The sequence below is a fragment of the Panulirus ornatus genome, chromosome 19 (assembly GCF_036320965.1).
Source record: "Panulirus ornatus isolate Po-2019 chromosome 19, ASM3632096v1, whole genome shotgun sequence".
NCBI lineage: Eukaryota > Metazoa > Arthropoda > Malacostraca > Decapoda > Palinuridae > Panulirus > Panulirus ornatus.
Window position 1 is genome coordinate 27,599,650 of NC_092242.1, and position 16,361 is coordinate 27,616,010.

General features: G+C 40.2%; 1 protein-coding gene across 1 annotated transcript in view; it reads left to right on the forward strand.

The window, feature by feature from the left end:
- muskelin (muskelin 1) overlaps positions 1 to 16,361 on the forward strand; it is a 512,022-nt gene that overhangs the window by 386,978 nt on the left and 108,683 nt on the right. The gene's annotated exons all lie outside the window — the stretch shown is intronic.

Below are 16,361 nucleotides of genomic sequence, written 5' to 3' on the forward strand. Positions count from 1 at the left end.
AAGTGATTGTGGATTGCTGTTACTTAATACAAAAAAATGTATGTGCTAGAGTGTAAGAAAGTAAATTCTAGATTGATTTGGGTAAAACTGAAAGTGGATGGAGAGAGATGGGTAATTATTGGTGCCTATGCACCTGGTCATGAGAAGAAAGATCATGAGAGGCAAGTGTTTTGGGAGCAGCTTAGTGAGTGTGTTTGCAGCTTTGATGCATGAGATCTGGTTATAGTGATGGGTGATTTAAATGTGAAGTTGAGTAAAGTGGCAGTTGAGGGTACAGGTACACCACCGAAATTTCCGGCAACTGATGGTTTGGCACCTCCTTTAGTCCAGACAAAATAACATGAGGGAACCTGAAATTACTGCAGCCACCTGACTAGTTTACTGGGCGGCCACAGATGGCATTGTATGTAGGGCGCGCTTATTTACATTCTTTACACTGCACTTGTTGCTGGTGATACCGCACTTCCGTGAGATTCTTAGTTATTTTGCTTAAATTTAACCCACGCTATGGCTTCTAAAACATGAGATTGTCAGTCATGGTGTCAAACGTAAACGTCAGTCCATATCGATCCAAGATAAAGTAGACCTGTTGAAAAAATGGACCGTGGTGTTTTGATGCATAAGCTGTGTGACATCTACAGTATTGGTTCATCAGCTTTTTATAATATAAAGAAGCAAAGGGAGAAAATATTGAAATTCTATGCAGACAATGATTCCAAGAAGCATATGACGATTAGAAAAACTATGAAAGATGGTATGAGCACTGAGCACAATCGAGTGATGATGGAATGGTTTCAACATCGTCGGAATGATGGAGTAGACTTGTCAGGTAGCATGATAATGGACCTGGTTAAGTTGTTCTATAAAGAACTTAAACTACAGCATGAGTGTGATTATAGTGGAGGATGGCTTCAAAGATTCAAGAAGCGTCATGGAACTTCCATAAATGTGTGGAGAAAAGCGGTCTGCATACCATTAAGGAGCTGCCGAGTATATGGACGAATTTATGAAACTCGTATCTGACGAGCACCTCAGTCCTGAGCAGGTGTATAATGCAGATGAAATTGCATTATTCTGGTGATGCACACCTAAGAAAACACTGACAACAGAAGACGAAGAAGACCCCATAGGATTCAAGCAATCTAAGGTCAGACTTACCATCTTACGGTGCTTAAGCATTTAATATTTTTTTAAATTTCCAGCAGTCCATGGTATACTTTAGACACATGGGAGACGTATGATTAGTGGGTTAGAGGTGTGTTGATGAATTATTGTTACGTGACCACAGTTGATCCGGCAAAAATGGTTAATCAAGCAAGGTTTTGGAACCAAGAGTGCTGGAAAATATGTTGTGTACTGTATGTATAATTGGTGTACATGGGGTCTTCAGTGTTATAAGTGGAAATGGTGAAGAGCTTGCAGATTTGTGTGCTGAAAAAGGACTGTTGATTAGGAATACACAGTTTAAAAAGAGAGTTATACATAAGATACGTATGTGAGTTGGAGATATGGGCAAAAGGCATCATTGGATTATAATTGACAGGCATGTAAAAGAGAGACATTTCGATATTAATGTGCTGAGAAGGGCACCTTGAGGGATGTCTGATCACTATCTTGAAGGGCAAAGGTTAAGACTTGTAGAAGTTTCCTGAAAAGAAGAGAGAATGTTGCGGAGAAGAGAGTGGTGAGAGTAAGTGAGCTTGGAAAGGAGACTTGTGTGAGGAAGTACCATGAGAAATTGAAGGTAGAATGGGAAAAGGTAAGAGCAAATGATGTGAGGGGAATGGGTGAGGAATGGGATGTATTTAGGGAAGCAGTGATGGCTTGTGCAAAAGATGCATGTGGCATGAGAAAGATGGGAGGTGAGCTGATTAGAAAGGGTAGTGAGTAGTGGGATGAAGAAGTAAAGTTGTTGGTGAAAGAGAAAAGAGAGGCATTTAGACAATACTTGCAGGGAAGTAGTGCAGATGACTGGGAGATGTATAAAAGAAAGCAACAGGAGGTCAAGAGAAAGGTGCAAGAGGTGAAAGAAAATGAGAGTTGAGGTGAGAGAGTATCATTAGATTTTAGGGAGAATAAAAGGATGTTTTGGAAGGAGGTAGATAACGTGCGTAAGACAATGGGAACATTGGTGAAGGGGACAAGTGGGGAGGTAGTGATAAAGTGAGGAGATGGAGTGCATATTTTGAAAGTTTGTTAAATGTGTTTGATGATAGAGTGGCAGATATAGGGTGTTTTGGTTGGGGTGGTGTGCAAAGTGAGAGGGTTAGGTAAACAGAGAAGAGGTAGTGAAAGCCTTGCAGAAGAAAGCCATCAAGGCGGCAGGTTTGGATGGTATTGCTGTAGAATTTATAAAAAAAGGAGGGAGTATGTTGTTGACTGGTTGGTAATTGTACATTCATATGCTGTACCTGCGGTTGAAATGCTTTACTTACTGTTTAAGGTAGGTCATAGAGAAATGACTGAAAATACCAAATCATGTTTGAACATTGGGAAGTATTTAAGGATGTAGGAAGGGATATAATCACAGGGGATCATCACAGAATAATGGGTTACATTTCTGATGATTTATCATTATAGTGGATTATCTTTGTATGAGTAAGATAATCTCCCCACTCTACAAATATCCTGATCTAATTCTCGTTGATGAACAACACCTGAAACAGCTTTCCGTTAGTACATCATACTCTATCATTACTCTGCAGTTGTTGCCATTTCACGGTAAGTCAGATGGTTTTTAGTGATTCTTACTGAGAATGCTGGTCATGAAGGATTGAGGTAGGTGATGGTGGTGTAGGTGAGCGGTGGAGGGAATGGTTTTGTCAAGCCTTCCAAAGTAAGTTTATCCATTTCAGTATATGATATTTATGTTTCTTGACATGTTTGGCCATTATGATACTTATTTAGCATTTTTAACTTTAGTAGATCTTGCTTGGATTGCTGATTAAGAATATGAAAACCTGGTATTCCTTAGAACGTGACTGTCAATGGCTGGAATCTAATAAGAATCCAATTTTGGAACCTAATAAGAATCCAATTTTATTTTGCTTTGTTGTTGAAAGTGACTAAAGGGGTTAGGAGTGCGGGCTGGAAACCCTTCCCTCTTTGTATTTTAAAGTTCTGTAGGTTGGAACAGAAGAAGGAACCAAGCAAGGCATGCTGATCCTCCTCAGAGGCTCAGGGTTGTCTGAATGCGTGTGGATGTAACCATGGTGAGAAGAAGGAAGAGATAGGTACAGGTTGTACCTCTAATCCAGTGTTCTGTGGTCCGAGAGCTCCCATGGTCCTGCACGTTTTGAATATGCTGCCATTAGTGTGTGGATCTGCCATCAGGGTGGTGCTGTCAGCAGTACTAAGGTGCCAAAATCTGTTTACACTGCAGCCGAGCTAATTGAGAGTCCTGTGAGTTTCTCATATTCAGCTCTTTGCTGAAAATGAAAGCCAGAAAAGTTTAATGTTTCAAAGAACTTTGAAAGGTGCAAGGAGTACAGAATTAGATAGTGCACCTAGAAAGTGATTTGAGCTCCGATGTAATGAAGGTGTAAGCATTTCTGGGAAGATGCTCAACGAGCAGGCCAAAGTTTTTCATAGAGAACTAAAGCTAGACTATGTAAATATTTGCAATATTCACAAGGATGGTTACACAAGTTTAAGTGGAGACATGGAATTTCAATATATAGTGTGTGCAGTGAAATCATAGGGCTGACATTGAAGCTTGTAGTTTAAGGTTGTATTGGGAGAATCAGTAAAAGCAGTTCTTTATTAAACAACCAACAGCAATATGTGCAGGCCGAGAGAGGGTGTATGAGCCAGCTACCTGACTGGGACTGATGCAGTGCAGGCTGGCTGCCTTGACGATAACAATAAAACAACAGCAGTAACAAGAGTCAAACATATCCAGCTATCAGCCTATGGTCGTTCATTACTTTAACTACTTGTCGCAAAGCTACGGCAAATTTGTGGATAAATTTGCACAGTTAATGGCAGCAGAAAACTTAGTCCAAGAACATTTGTATAATGCTGCGAATAGAAAACTTAGCTCAAGAACAAGTGCATAATGCTGATGAATTTGCCCTGTATTAGCATCATATGCCACAAGAAATCCTTGCCCAAGATATTGAGGAGTCTCCATCTGGGGGGTACTTCTGATGTAATCTGATGTAACAATATATACCTTCTTTGGAAGCATTAATGGTTATATTATTTCCTGTTTAAAGCTTTGTTCTACCTTTGGTAACACAGCAATATGTATGTGGAATGAGCTGGCAAGAATAGGTGTCGGGCATATGTTTACATAGGAGTCAATTTCTGTTTTCTGGCATTTTCTGTGGTCCAGCAATGGACAGGTTCCAGAGTTGCCAGATTAAAGGAGTTCAGCCTGTGGTATGTTTGAGGAAATGAACCTAGATATAATCAAGATAAGAAGGGAGAGATAGGTAGTATGTGTGAGGAAAGGAGACTTGATGTTCCGTCTCTGAGCAAAACAGAGTTAATGGGTAAAGGGGAAGAATGATTTGGGAGTGTCTCGGGCAAAGTCAGGTGTTAGTGTGGAGGCAAGAGCTAAGGAACTAGTAGAAATAAAAGTGGATTATGGGAGGTGGGTGATTATTAGTGCTTTTGCACCAGAGATGTGAGGACTAAAAAAGAGAGGCAGGTATTTAGGGAGAAGCTATGTATGTCAGCAGTATACATATGTAAGTAGGAGAGATGGCCAGAGAGCGTTATTGGATTACGTGTTAATTGACAGGCGCGCGAAAGAGAGACTTTTGGATGTTAATGTGCTGAGAGGTGCAACTGGAAGGATGTCTGATCATTATCTTGTGGAGGCTAAGGTGAAGATTGGTATGGGTTTTCAGAAAAGAAGAGTGAATGTTGGGGTGAAGAGGGTGGTGAGAGTAAGTGAGCTTGGGAAGGAGACTTGTGTGAGGAAGTACCAGGAGAGACTGAGTACAGAATGGAAAAAGGTGAGAACAATGGAAGTAAGGGGAGTGGGGGAGGAATGGGATGTATTTAGGGAAGCACTGATGGATTGCGCAAAAGATGCTTGTGGCATGAGAAGAGTGGGAGGTGGGTTGATTAGAAAGGGTAGTGAGTGGTGGGATGAAGAAGTTAGATTATTAGTGAAAGAGAAGAGAGAGGCATTTGTATGATTTTTGCAGGGAAAAATGCAATTGAGTGGGAGATGTATAAAAGAAAGAGACAGGAGGTCAAGAGAAAGGTGCAAGAGGTGAAAAAGAGGGCAAATGAGAGTTGGGGTGAGAGAGTATCATTAAAGTTTAGGGAGAATAAAAAGATGGTGACTGAGTTTGGTAAAGTGTGTGGAAGAAGAAAGTTAAGAGTAAATGTGAATAAGAGCAAGGTTATTAGGTACAGTAGGGTTGAGGGTCAAGTCAATTGGGAGGTGAGTTTGAATGGAGAAAAACTGGAGGAAGTGAAGTGTTTTAGATATCTGGGAGTGGATCTGGCAGCGGATGGAACCATGGAAGCGGAAGTGGATCATAGGGTGGGGGAGGGGGCGAAAATTCTGGGGGCCTTGAAGAATGTGTGGAAGTCGAGAACATTATCTCGGAAAGCAAAAATGGGTATGTTTGAAGGAATAGTGGTTCCAACAATGTTGTATGGTTGCGAGGCGTGGGCTATGGATAGAGTTGTGCGCAGGAGGATGGATGTGCTGGAAATGAGATGTTTGAGGACAATGTGTGGTGTGAGGTGGTTTGATCGAGTGAGTAACGTAAGGGTAAGAGAGATGTGTGGAAATAAAAAGAGCGTGGTTGAGAGAGCAGAAGAGGGTGTTTTGAAGTGGTTTGGGCACATGGAAAGAATGAGTGAGGAAAGATTGACGAAGAGGATATATGTGTCGGAGGTGGAGGGAACGAGGAGAAGAGGGAGACCAAATTGGAGGTGGAAAGATGGAGTGAAAAAGATTTTGTGTGATCGGGGCCTGAACATGCAGGAGGGTGAAAGGAGGGCAAGGAATAGAGTGAATTGGAGCGATGTGGTATACCGGGGTTGACGTGCTGTCAGTGGATTGAATCAAGGCATGTGAAGCGTCTGGGGTAAACCATGGAAAGCTGTGTAGGTATGTATATTTGCGTGTGTGGATGTATGTATATACATGTGTATGGGGGGGGGGGTTGGGCCATTTCTTTCGTCTGTTTCCTTGCGCTACCTCGCAAACGCGGGAGACTGTGACAAAGTATAATAATAATAATAATATATATATATATATTATAATATATATATATATATATATAATATATATATATATATTTCATACCTGATCACTGCTTCCGGCATTAGCAAGGTAGTGCCAGGAAACAAATGGAGGAGTACATATCCACTCACACACAATTCTCCTATCATCATACTTAATCGCCGTTTCCCACGTCAGCGAGGTAGGGCAAGGAAACTGACGAGGAATGGCCCAACCCACCCACATACACATGTATATACATAAACACCCATGCACACACATATACATTTCAATGTATACCTACATATACATACACAGACATATACATATATATACATGAACATATTCTTACTTGCTGCCTTCATCCATTCCCCCCCAGCGAGGTAGCTCCAGGACAAGACAAAAAAGGCTACATTTGTTCACACCCAGTCTCTAGCTGCTATGTGTAATGCACCGAAACTACAACTCCCTTTCCACATCCAGGCCCCTCAGACCTTTCCATGGTTTACCCCAAACGCTTCACAAGCCATGGTTCAATCCAATGACAGCACATTGACCCTGGTATACCACATCATTCCAATTCACTCTATTCCCTGCACGCCTTTCACCCTCCTGCATGTTCAGACCCCAGTCTCTCATGTCCAAACCATTTCAATACACCCTCTTCTTCTCTCTCAACCGCACTTTTCATTTCCACACATCTCATCTACCCTTCCATTATACAATCAATCAAACCACCTCACACCACATATTGTCCTCAAACATTTCACTTCCAACACATCCATCCTCCTGTACACAACCCTATCTATAGCACATGCCTCATAACCATAAAATATTGTTGGAACTACCATTCCTTGAAACATACCCATTTTACCCTTACCACTTAACGTTACCTCTTTCTACACATTCTTCTTCACTCCCAGAACATTCGCCCCCTCGCCCAACCTATGATTAACGACCACCTCCATGGTTCCATTCACTGCCAAGTCCACTCCCGGATAACTAAAACACTTCACTTCCTCCAATTTTTCTCCATTCAAATTTACATTCCACGTAACTTGTCCCTCAAACCTGCTGAACCTAATACCCTTGCTTTTATTCGCATTTACTCTCAACTTTCTCTTTTCACATATTCTTTCAAACTCAGTAAACAACTTATGCAGTTTCTCACTCAAATCAGCCTCCACATCTCCAAGAGACTTCAGAATTGCCCCTCTCTCCAAAACTCTTGCATTTCCCTCCCTAACCACCCAATCCATTTTTTTTTTTTTTTTTTTTTTTTTTTTTTTTTTTTTGTCGCTGTCTCCCGCGTTTGAGAGGTAGCGCAAGGAAACAGATGAAAGAAATGGCCCAACCCACCCTCATAGACATGTATATACATACGTCCACACACGCAAAATATACATACCTACACAGCTTTCCATGGTTTACCCCAGACGCTTCACATGCCCCGATTCAATCCACTGACAGCACGTCAACCCCGGTATACCACATCGCTCCAATTCACTCTATTCCTTGCCCTCCTTTCACCCTCCTGCATGTTCAGACCCCGATCACACAAAATCTTTTTCACTCCATCTTTCCACCTCCAATTTGGTCTCCCTCTTCTCCTCGTTCCCTCCACCTCCGACACATATATCCTCTTGGTCAATCTTTCCTCACTCATTCTCTCCATGTGCCCAAACCGTTTCAAAACACCCTCTTCTGCTGTCTCAACCACGCTCTTTTTATTTCCACACATCTCTCTTACCCTTACGTTACTTACTCGGTCAAACCACCTCACACCACACATTGTCCTCAAACATCTCATTTCCAGCACATCCATCCTCCTGCGCACAACTCTATCCATAGCCCACGCCTCGCAACCATACAACATTGTTGGAACCACTATTCCTTCAAACATACTCATTTTTGATTTCCGAGATAATGTTCTCGACTTCCACACATTCTTCAAGGCTCCCAAAATTTTCGCCCCCTCCCCCACCCTATGATCCACTTCCGCTTCCATGGTTCCATCCTCTGCCAGATCCACTCCCAGATATCTAAAACACTTCACTTCCTCCAGTTTTTCTCCATTCAAACTCACCTCCCAATTGACTTGACCCTCAACCCTACTGTACCTAATAACCTTGCTCTTATTCACATTTACTCTTAACTTTCTTCTTTATATATTTTTTTTTTTCATACTATTTGCCATTTCCCGCATTAGCGATGTAGCGTTAAGAACAGAGAACTGTTCGCAGCTGGAACTTCCTCAAGGGGGTAGCCACAGCAATAGAATCTCCGCAACAGGTAAACTTCAGTGCTGCTTCTTAGTCTTTTGTGCCTCATCTTTAATGGGCTTCTAGCAAAGGGCAAGTCTAGCACAGTGTTTACAAAGGCTCCTACCTAATGTTCCTACTGACTACTTTTGCCTGATTCTCCTGCCTTTTGTTCTTACCAACTACGACTACCATATGTTAGTACCTAATGCTCATGCCAAAATGTTCCTACCTACTACTACTTTTTGTTGCTCCTAACAATTTGCCGAAAGGCAGGATGGGCACATAGTGCTCAACGCTGGAAAATCTAGTGACAGAGAATGAGCTGTGTGAGGTAAGTGTTGTCATGTGTTATGTATGATGGGAGATTGTATGTTTGTGGACAGAATGCCAGTAGTCCACATGTGGGTGAATCAGAAAGAAAAGACAGCTACCTAGGTCAGGAGGATTGCAACTTAACAACCACTGAAGTGCTAGTTCACTACACAGGCATCACTAAACCTCCCGATACCTATGTGGGTAGTACTGGTAATATACTTCCCTGTTTGTTGGCTGCATACCAGCTACTGCCTACTACTTACAAGGTAGTAATTTTAGTAAAGTTTTGCAGTAAGAAATTGCATATGCACCATGAAATGAAAGATGAATCCTGGAGAGAACTTGAAAGAACAGAAGAGGCAGTAGATCCAGGGGAGCATCTGTGTGTGATAGGGGACATGAAAGAATGGATTGGGATTGGTTGAAGGAAGAAGAGGTAATTGGGTTTGGGGTCCTGAGTGTAAATGACAATGGTGAAAGAATATGTGGATCTTATGCATGATTTGGCATGAGAATTGCATATATGTAATTTGAACATTAAAATGATGAATACACATGGTACAGGCACAGGGTAAATAAGGTAGACAAGAGTATGGTTTGATTTGATTATGGTAATAAATACGATAGTTAATGTGTGTGTTATGTGGTCTAGGAAAGGGTTAGGAGGGAATTAGTTTGATCATCTGGTAGTAGTGCGTTGGTCAGCCATTTAATGTGAATTATATAAGTTGTGGAAAAAAACAGGTTAATGGAAAGGATATTCAAGAAAACGGGTGGAGGATAAAAGAGTGTGGAAGGAGAAGCTGAAACTGCCAGAAAATAGTTGTGAATGGAGAGCATTGGATATGGTTTATGTCAATAAAAGGCAAGCAGGTAAAAATCTTAAAATAGTGAATTATAATATTAAAAAGAATAACAAGCTGCTGTGTAAGAATGTGAATAAAAGTATGAGGAAGACATATATAAAGAGTGTATTAGACAAATCATGGAGACTATTAGTAACAAATGATAGTTTTTAAGAGATATGGAGAGTATTTTAAAGGATTGCTTGGAGATGTTATTGAGAGAAACATGCCTCTTGGCATTGTAAGATTAGATGTAAGGAGAGAGAGATAGGTTATATGGGAGAGAACATAATAAAGGAGGAAGTAAGATCAATAAACTCTTTAAGAATGAAGAATTTAGTGAAATGGATGAAGATATGAGCAAGATGGTAAAGAGTGAAAGTGAGACTTCAGTCAAGTTGTTTTTAGGAAGATGGTGAAGAGAGAAAGAGAGACTTCTTTTGATTGGATTTGAAAGGTGTGTACATAGGCATAGGAAAGTGGTCTGGTGCCTGATGAATGGATGAAGGCAGTAATTGTTTGACTGAATAAAGGAAGGAGATGTAATAGTGGTTGTAAGAAAAGAGGAATAATTTCTCACAGCTCAATTGGTGAGATGTATGGCAGGAGAATGATTGATTAGTGAACCCCCTATTGGTTAAGACCATGATGCATTTGTATTGGAAATACTAAGAGTAAGTGATAGCATGAGCAGATGTTCTCAAGTTAATGTGGAACTACTTCAAGGTTGTTTGATGTCACATGGTTAGCTGATGTTTTTATGACCAGAGATGAGATCATTGTGAGATGATTTTGATGCATTACTTAAACCATGGAGAAACAGATTGGAAGGTGCTGCAGTTGTTTTATGCAGATAATGATGTGTTGGTAGTTAATTTAGAAAAAGAGGTGGGTCAAATGCTGGGCTGGTTCAAGGATATATGCAGGAGGAGGATTGTGAATGTGAGTTAAAAGTAAGATGCTAATTTTTGAAAGGGATGGGAGATAAGAGTATAAGATCTCTTTGCATGGTTGTCACCTGGATGTTGTGGAGTACTTTCAATATTTGGGTGTAAAATTTAGTAAGGATAATTGTCTGTGGTGAAAATAGAAGCAATGAGTAGAGTGAAGCAAGGGATGCAGATTGGAAAAACTTAAGCACAGAATGAGCAAGCTTACATGAAGGAGTACTTGCACCAATTCTGATGTATGGCTATAAAACTGAAATGTATGTAAGACAGTTTAGGAAAAGAAAAAGGACATTAGAGTGAGGTAACTTGCATAGTAGAGTTAAATTTAGAAGGATAGATAGATTGAAGATTCAGATATGAGAAGGTTATGTGGTGTGAGGAAGTCATCAGTAAGGTGCATGGATACATATGTTTTAGGATGGTATGGCAGATGATTGGTTGATGAAGAAGACATATACATAGGAGTACAGCAGAAGGAACAAGGAGAAGTAGACTACAGGATGAATGGATAGATGTATTGAGAGAACTGATTAGGGCTAGGGATATTTCAGGTGAAAGTGTGAGAGTAATGATTGGGATCATATGTAAGGGAACTGTTGTATGCGTAGAGGTGGTATGAGTGAAGATATTGATCTTGCTTGATGAATCAAGACAGTGTGTGAAATGGAAAAGTAAAAAGTCCGTGTAAAAAAAATCCTTTTATAAATGTGAAAGTCTGTGGTTCACTTTAACACACTAGACATAAGTTGGGTATGTGAGTAAGAGATGTACAAAAGCTGTATGTACTCGATCCATCTTATAGAAATTGGATATGGAGCAGTGATAGTAGTTTAGGCGGATAGATAGTTGGAAAAGGATGGTACATATCAGTAAAAGGGAAGCTGATGATTACACTGAAAGAAAAATAAAAGAATATGAAAGTGAAATTCTTGCTCATGTGCTGGAAATTTTTCTTCTTTGAACAGTAGCACCAATTGTACAAAGGAATGATCACTCCTTGTTTGGAGTACTGTAATGCAGTGCTGTCACACCCAATGAGGTTATAGCTGTATACCAATTTTTTTTTTATGGGAGGCTGCAATTACAGACTAAAATCCACAGTGAGATCAGCCCCTAATTGAAATATAATTAGGAAAAAAGAAAGGAGAAAGAAGAAAAGAGGAATTCTTTGTAGTATCTTTTCTCTGAATAGCTATTACCTGTTCATTTTTAAAATTCAAGGTGTTGTTTTTTCTCCAAAACTTGTAGATTTTTCATTCTTTCCTTTTTCTTTATCTTTAACCATTTTTCATATTTCTGTTAAAGTTTGGCCTTGATGAGGATTTTCATCTGCAAGTGGGGCTTTCAACATAAAAAAAGAATATGTATATTAGATTTGTTTTAGTAATAACAGGTATTTTCATATGTTGGGTTGAACTAGCAAAGAAAACTTGCCATAATCATTTTGCCCTATCAGGGCTTTAACCCAGTTTGATTCGGAAAACATGGAAACCAGAATGCCTGAATATATTTAGTACAACAACTCCAGGTGACTAACTTATGAAGTTGGCTGATGAAAATTCAGCTAATCTAAATTTAGCAAATAATAAGCTGTTGTAGAAAAGATCAGCCAGCTAGAATTTAGAATTACACAAGAAAACAAATGTTACTTACCCACTCAATATTCTTAGTGTGCACATTTGCTTTGTTATGGGATTCTAGTGGTTTTATTATTTTCTTATAGCTAGTTTGTATCTGGGGTAGGGAAATATTCTTTTAAACATAGCTTTTCCATTTACAGCATATTTATTTATTTGTTTATTATTTTATTTTGCTTTGTCGCTGTCTCCCGCGTTAGCAAGGTAGCGCAAGGAAACAGATGAAAGAATGGCCCAACCCACCCACATACACATGTATATGCATACGCGTCCACACACGCAAAATATACATACCTATACATCTCATTGTACACATATATATACATAGACAGACATATGCATATATACACATGTACATAATTCATACTGTCTGCATTTATTTATTCCCATAGCCACCTCGCCACACATGGAATAACAACCCCCTCCCCCCCTCGTGTGCGAGGTAGCGCTAGGAAAAGACAACAAAGGCCCCATTCGTTCACACTCAGTCTCTAGCTGTCGTGTAATAATGCACCGAAACCACAGCTCCTTTTCCACATCCAGGCCCCACAGAACTTTCCATGGTTTACACCAGACGCTTCACATGCCCTAGTTCAATCCATTGACAGCACGTCGATCCCGGTATACCACATCGTTCCAATTCAGTCTGTTCCTTGCACGCCTTTCACCCTCCTGCATGTTCAGGCCCCGATCACTCAAAATCTTTTTCACTCCTTTCCACCTCCAATTTGGTCTCCCACTTCTCCTCGTTCCCTCCACCTCTGACACATATATCCTCTTGGTCAATCTTTCCTCACTCATTCTTTCCATGTGACCAAACCATTTCAAAACACCCTCTTCTGCTCTCTCAACCACACTCTTTTTATTTCCACACATCTCTCTTACCCTTACATTACTTACTCGATCAAACCACCTCACACCACATATTGCCCTCAAACGTCTCATTTCCAGCACTTTACCAAACTCAGTCACCAGCTTCTGCAGTTTCTCACATGAATGAGCCACCAGCACTGTGTCATCAGCGAACAACAACTGACTCATTTCCCAAGCTCTCTCATCCCCAACAGACTGCATACTTGCCCTTTTTCCAAAACTCTTGCATTCACCTCCCTAACAACCCCATCCATAAACAAATTAATACCCTCCCATATAATTTACCAGGAATACTCAACAAACTTATACCTCTGTAATTTGAGCACCCACTCTTATCCCCTTTGCCCTTGTACAATGGCACTATGCACGCATTCTGCCAATCCTCAGGCACCTCACCATGAGTCATACATACATTAAATAACCTTACCAACCAGTCAACAATACAGTCACCCCCTTTTTTAATAAATTCCACTGCAATACCATCCAAACCTGCTGCCTTGCCGGTTTTCATCTTCCGCAAAGCTTTCACTACCTCTTCTCTGTTTACCAAATCATTTTCCCTAACCCTCTCACTTTGCACACCACCTCGACCAAAACACCCTATATCTGCCACTCTATCATCAAACACATTCAACAAACCTTCAAGATACTCACTCCATCTCCTTCTCACATCACCACTACTTGTTATCACCTCCCCATTTGCGCCCTTCACTGAAGTTCCCATTGGCTCCCTTGTCTTACGCACTTTATTTACCTCCTTCCAGAACATCTTTTTATTCTCCCTAAAATTTAATGATACTCTCTCACCCCAACTCTCATTTGCCCTTTTTTTCACCTCTTGCACCTTTCTCTTGACCTCCTGTCTCTTTCTTTTATACATCTCCCACTCAATTGCATTTTTTCCCTGCAAAAATCGTCCAAATGCGTCTCTCTTCTCTTTCACTAATACTCTTACTTCTTCATCCCACCACTCACTACCCTTTCTAATCAACCCACCTCCCACTCTTCTCATGCCACAAGCATCTTTTGCGCAATCCATCGCTGATTCCCTAAATACATCCCATTCCTCCCCCACTCCCCTTACTTCCATTGTTCTCACCTTTTTCCATTCTGTACTCAGTCTCTCCTGGTACTTCCTCACACAGGTCTCCTTCTCAAGCTCACTTACTCTCACCACCCTCTTCACCCCAACATTCACTCCTCTTTTCTGAAAACCCATACAAATCTTCACCTTAGCCTCCACAAGATAATGATCAGACATCCCTCCAGTTGCACCTCTCAGCACATTAACATCCAAAAGTCTCTCTTTCGCACGCCTGTCAATTAACACATAATCCAATAACGCTCTCTGGCCATCTCTCCTACTTACATAAGTATACTTATGTATATCTCGCTTTTTAAACCAGGTATTCCCAATCATCAGTCCTTTTTCAGCACATAAATCTACAAGCTCTTCACCATTTCCATTTACAACACTGAACACCCCATGTATACCAATTATTCCCTCAACTACCACATTACTCACCTTTGCATTCAAATCACCCATCACTATAACCCGGTCTCGTGCATCAAAACCACTAACACACTCATTCAGCTGCTCCCAAAACACTTGCCTCTCTTGATCTTTCTTCTCATGCTCAGGTGCATATGCACCAATAATCACCCACCTCTCTCCATCAACTTTCAGTTTTACCCATATTAATCAAGAATTTACTTTCTTACACTCTATCACATACTCCCACAACTCCTGTTTCAGGAGTATTGCTACTCCTTCCCTTGCTCTTGTCCTCTCACTAACCCCTGACTTTTTAATCATTTCAGCACATATCCTTATCACATCTTCATTTCATGTGTCCTCCTAATCTGTATTATTTATGTCTCTTCTGCTCTTACTTTTGACCCATTCAGATCGTACATCAGTGCATGATTGTTATGACTTTCTTTACTCCACCCTGTTCAAAAGTCCCACTTCTTCTCAGCCTTGTCTCTCAAAAATCTGTCAGATTTTTCCTTTCTAGAAGTGTCTGCAACTTCCATAATTTTGTCATTTATTCCTATCAAATCTCTCATTAAAAGCAGTTGCTGACACACAATTTTTTCTCAAAGTTACTTGCACTTTTAATGGGGAATGTTTACAGATCTTGGATCCCCAGCTCTAACCCCATAGCCCATCTCCCAGAAGTATACTTGCTGCATTGCTATCTTATATGCCTTTGATAAACCGTGAATGTCGCATACACCTTGTTTTTCTCAAAAGCTCCCCCTACTACTTAAGTGCAAAAATCTGCACATCCTTTTCCTTTCCAAAATCCACTGTGTTCTTCACCATCAAGGGGTTCACTAATCCTTTTAACCCAATTATTCACTCTCCTGCTGTACATCATGTCAGCTGTACTAAAGAGACTTATTCTTGTGTAATTCTTCACATTACATGCATTACCCTTTCCCTAATATTGTGTATAATTGCCATCTGTCCAGTCATAAGGTACTTGGTCACTTTAACATGCTTTCATGTACACACTGTCCAGATCCACATCACATGAGTTTCACCTTCATTCTTTACTCTCTCACTCTTCACTCCAGGTGTAGCCCCAGCTCTTCCAATCTTTAAGAGCACTCTTGCTTTGTATACTTCATCTTTGTAATGTCTTTCTCTCTGATATACCTGTTTCTCTCTCTCTCATCTGTGTTCTTACTTTTCAATATTCTTTTTTTATCATGATATCCAATCAACTTTTTAAAATACTTTCCCCATCTCATAATTTTTTGCTACTTGAACTCTCCCAGACTCTTCTAATAACATACACTTTTTTCTTTATGCATTTCAGTCTTTTGATTTTTTAACCTTTTTTGAGAATATTTTGTCATTGTCCATTAGATTCAGATTAATTTTTCTTCTGATATGATGTGCATCTAGTTTCTTCTAATATAATCTTTTGTTCTTTGAACTCTTCCATTCAGGTTTTTATGTTTTACATTATTAAACTTACATTCACCACTGTTTTCTGGAATTATCATAAATCTTCAGTCTGCGATGCTCTACCATTCTCTCCATGACTTATCCATGCAGTACCACTCATTTCCTGAGCAGTCTTCAGTAATGCAGTCTCAGACTGCCTCAACATCGCCATCTAACCCTGTACTGTTTCAGATCATCTCAACTTTTCTACTAATTTCTTCTGGAAGATAAGTTTCACCTTTCTTTGCTGTCCTTCATTTTATTCTATTTACTTTTTTTATTTACCTTTCTAGTGTTGTACCATTGACAATAGAAAGCTAATCAA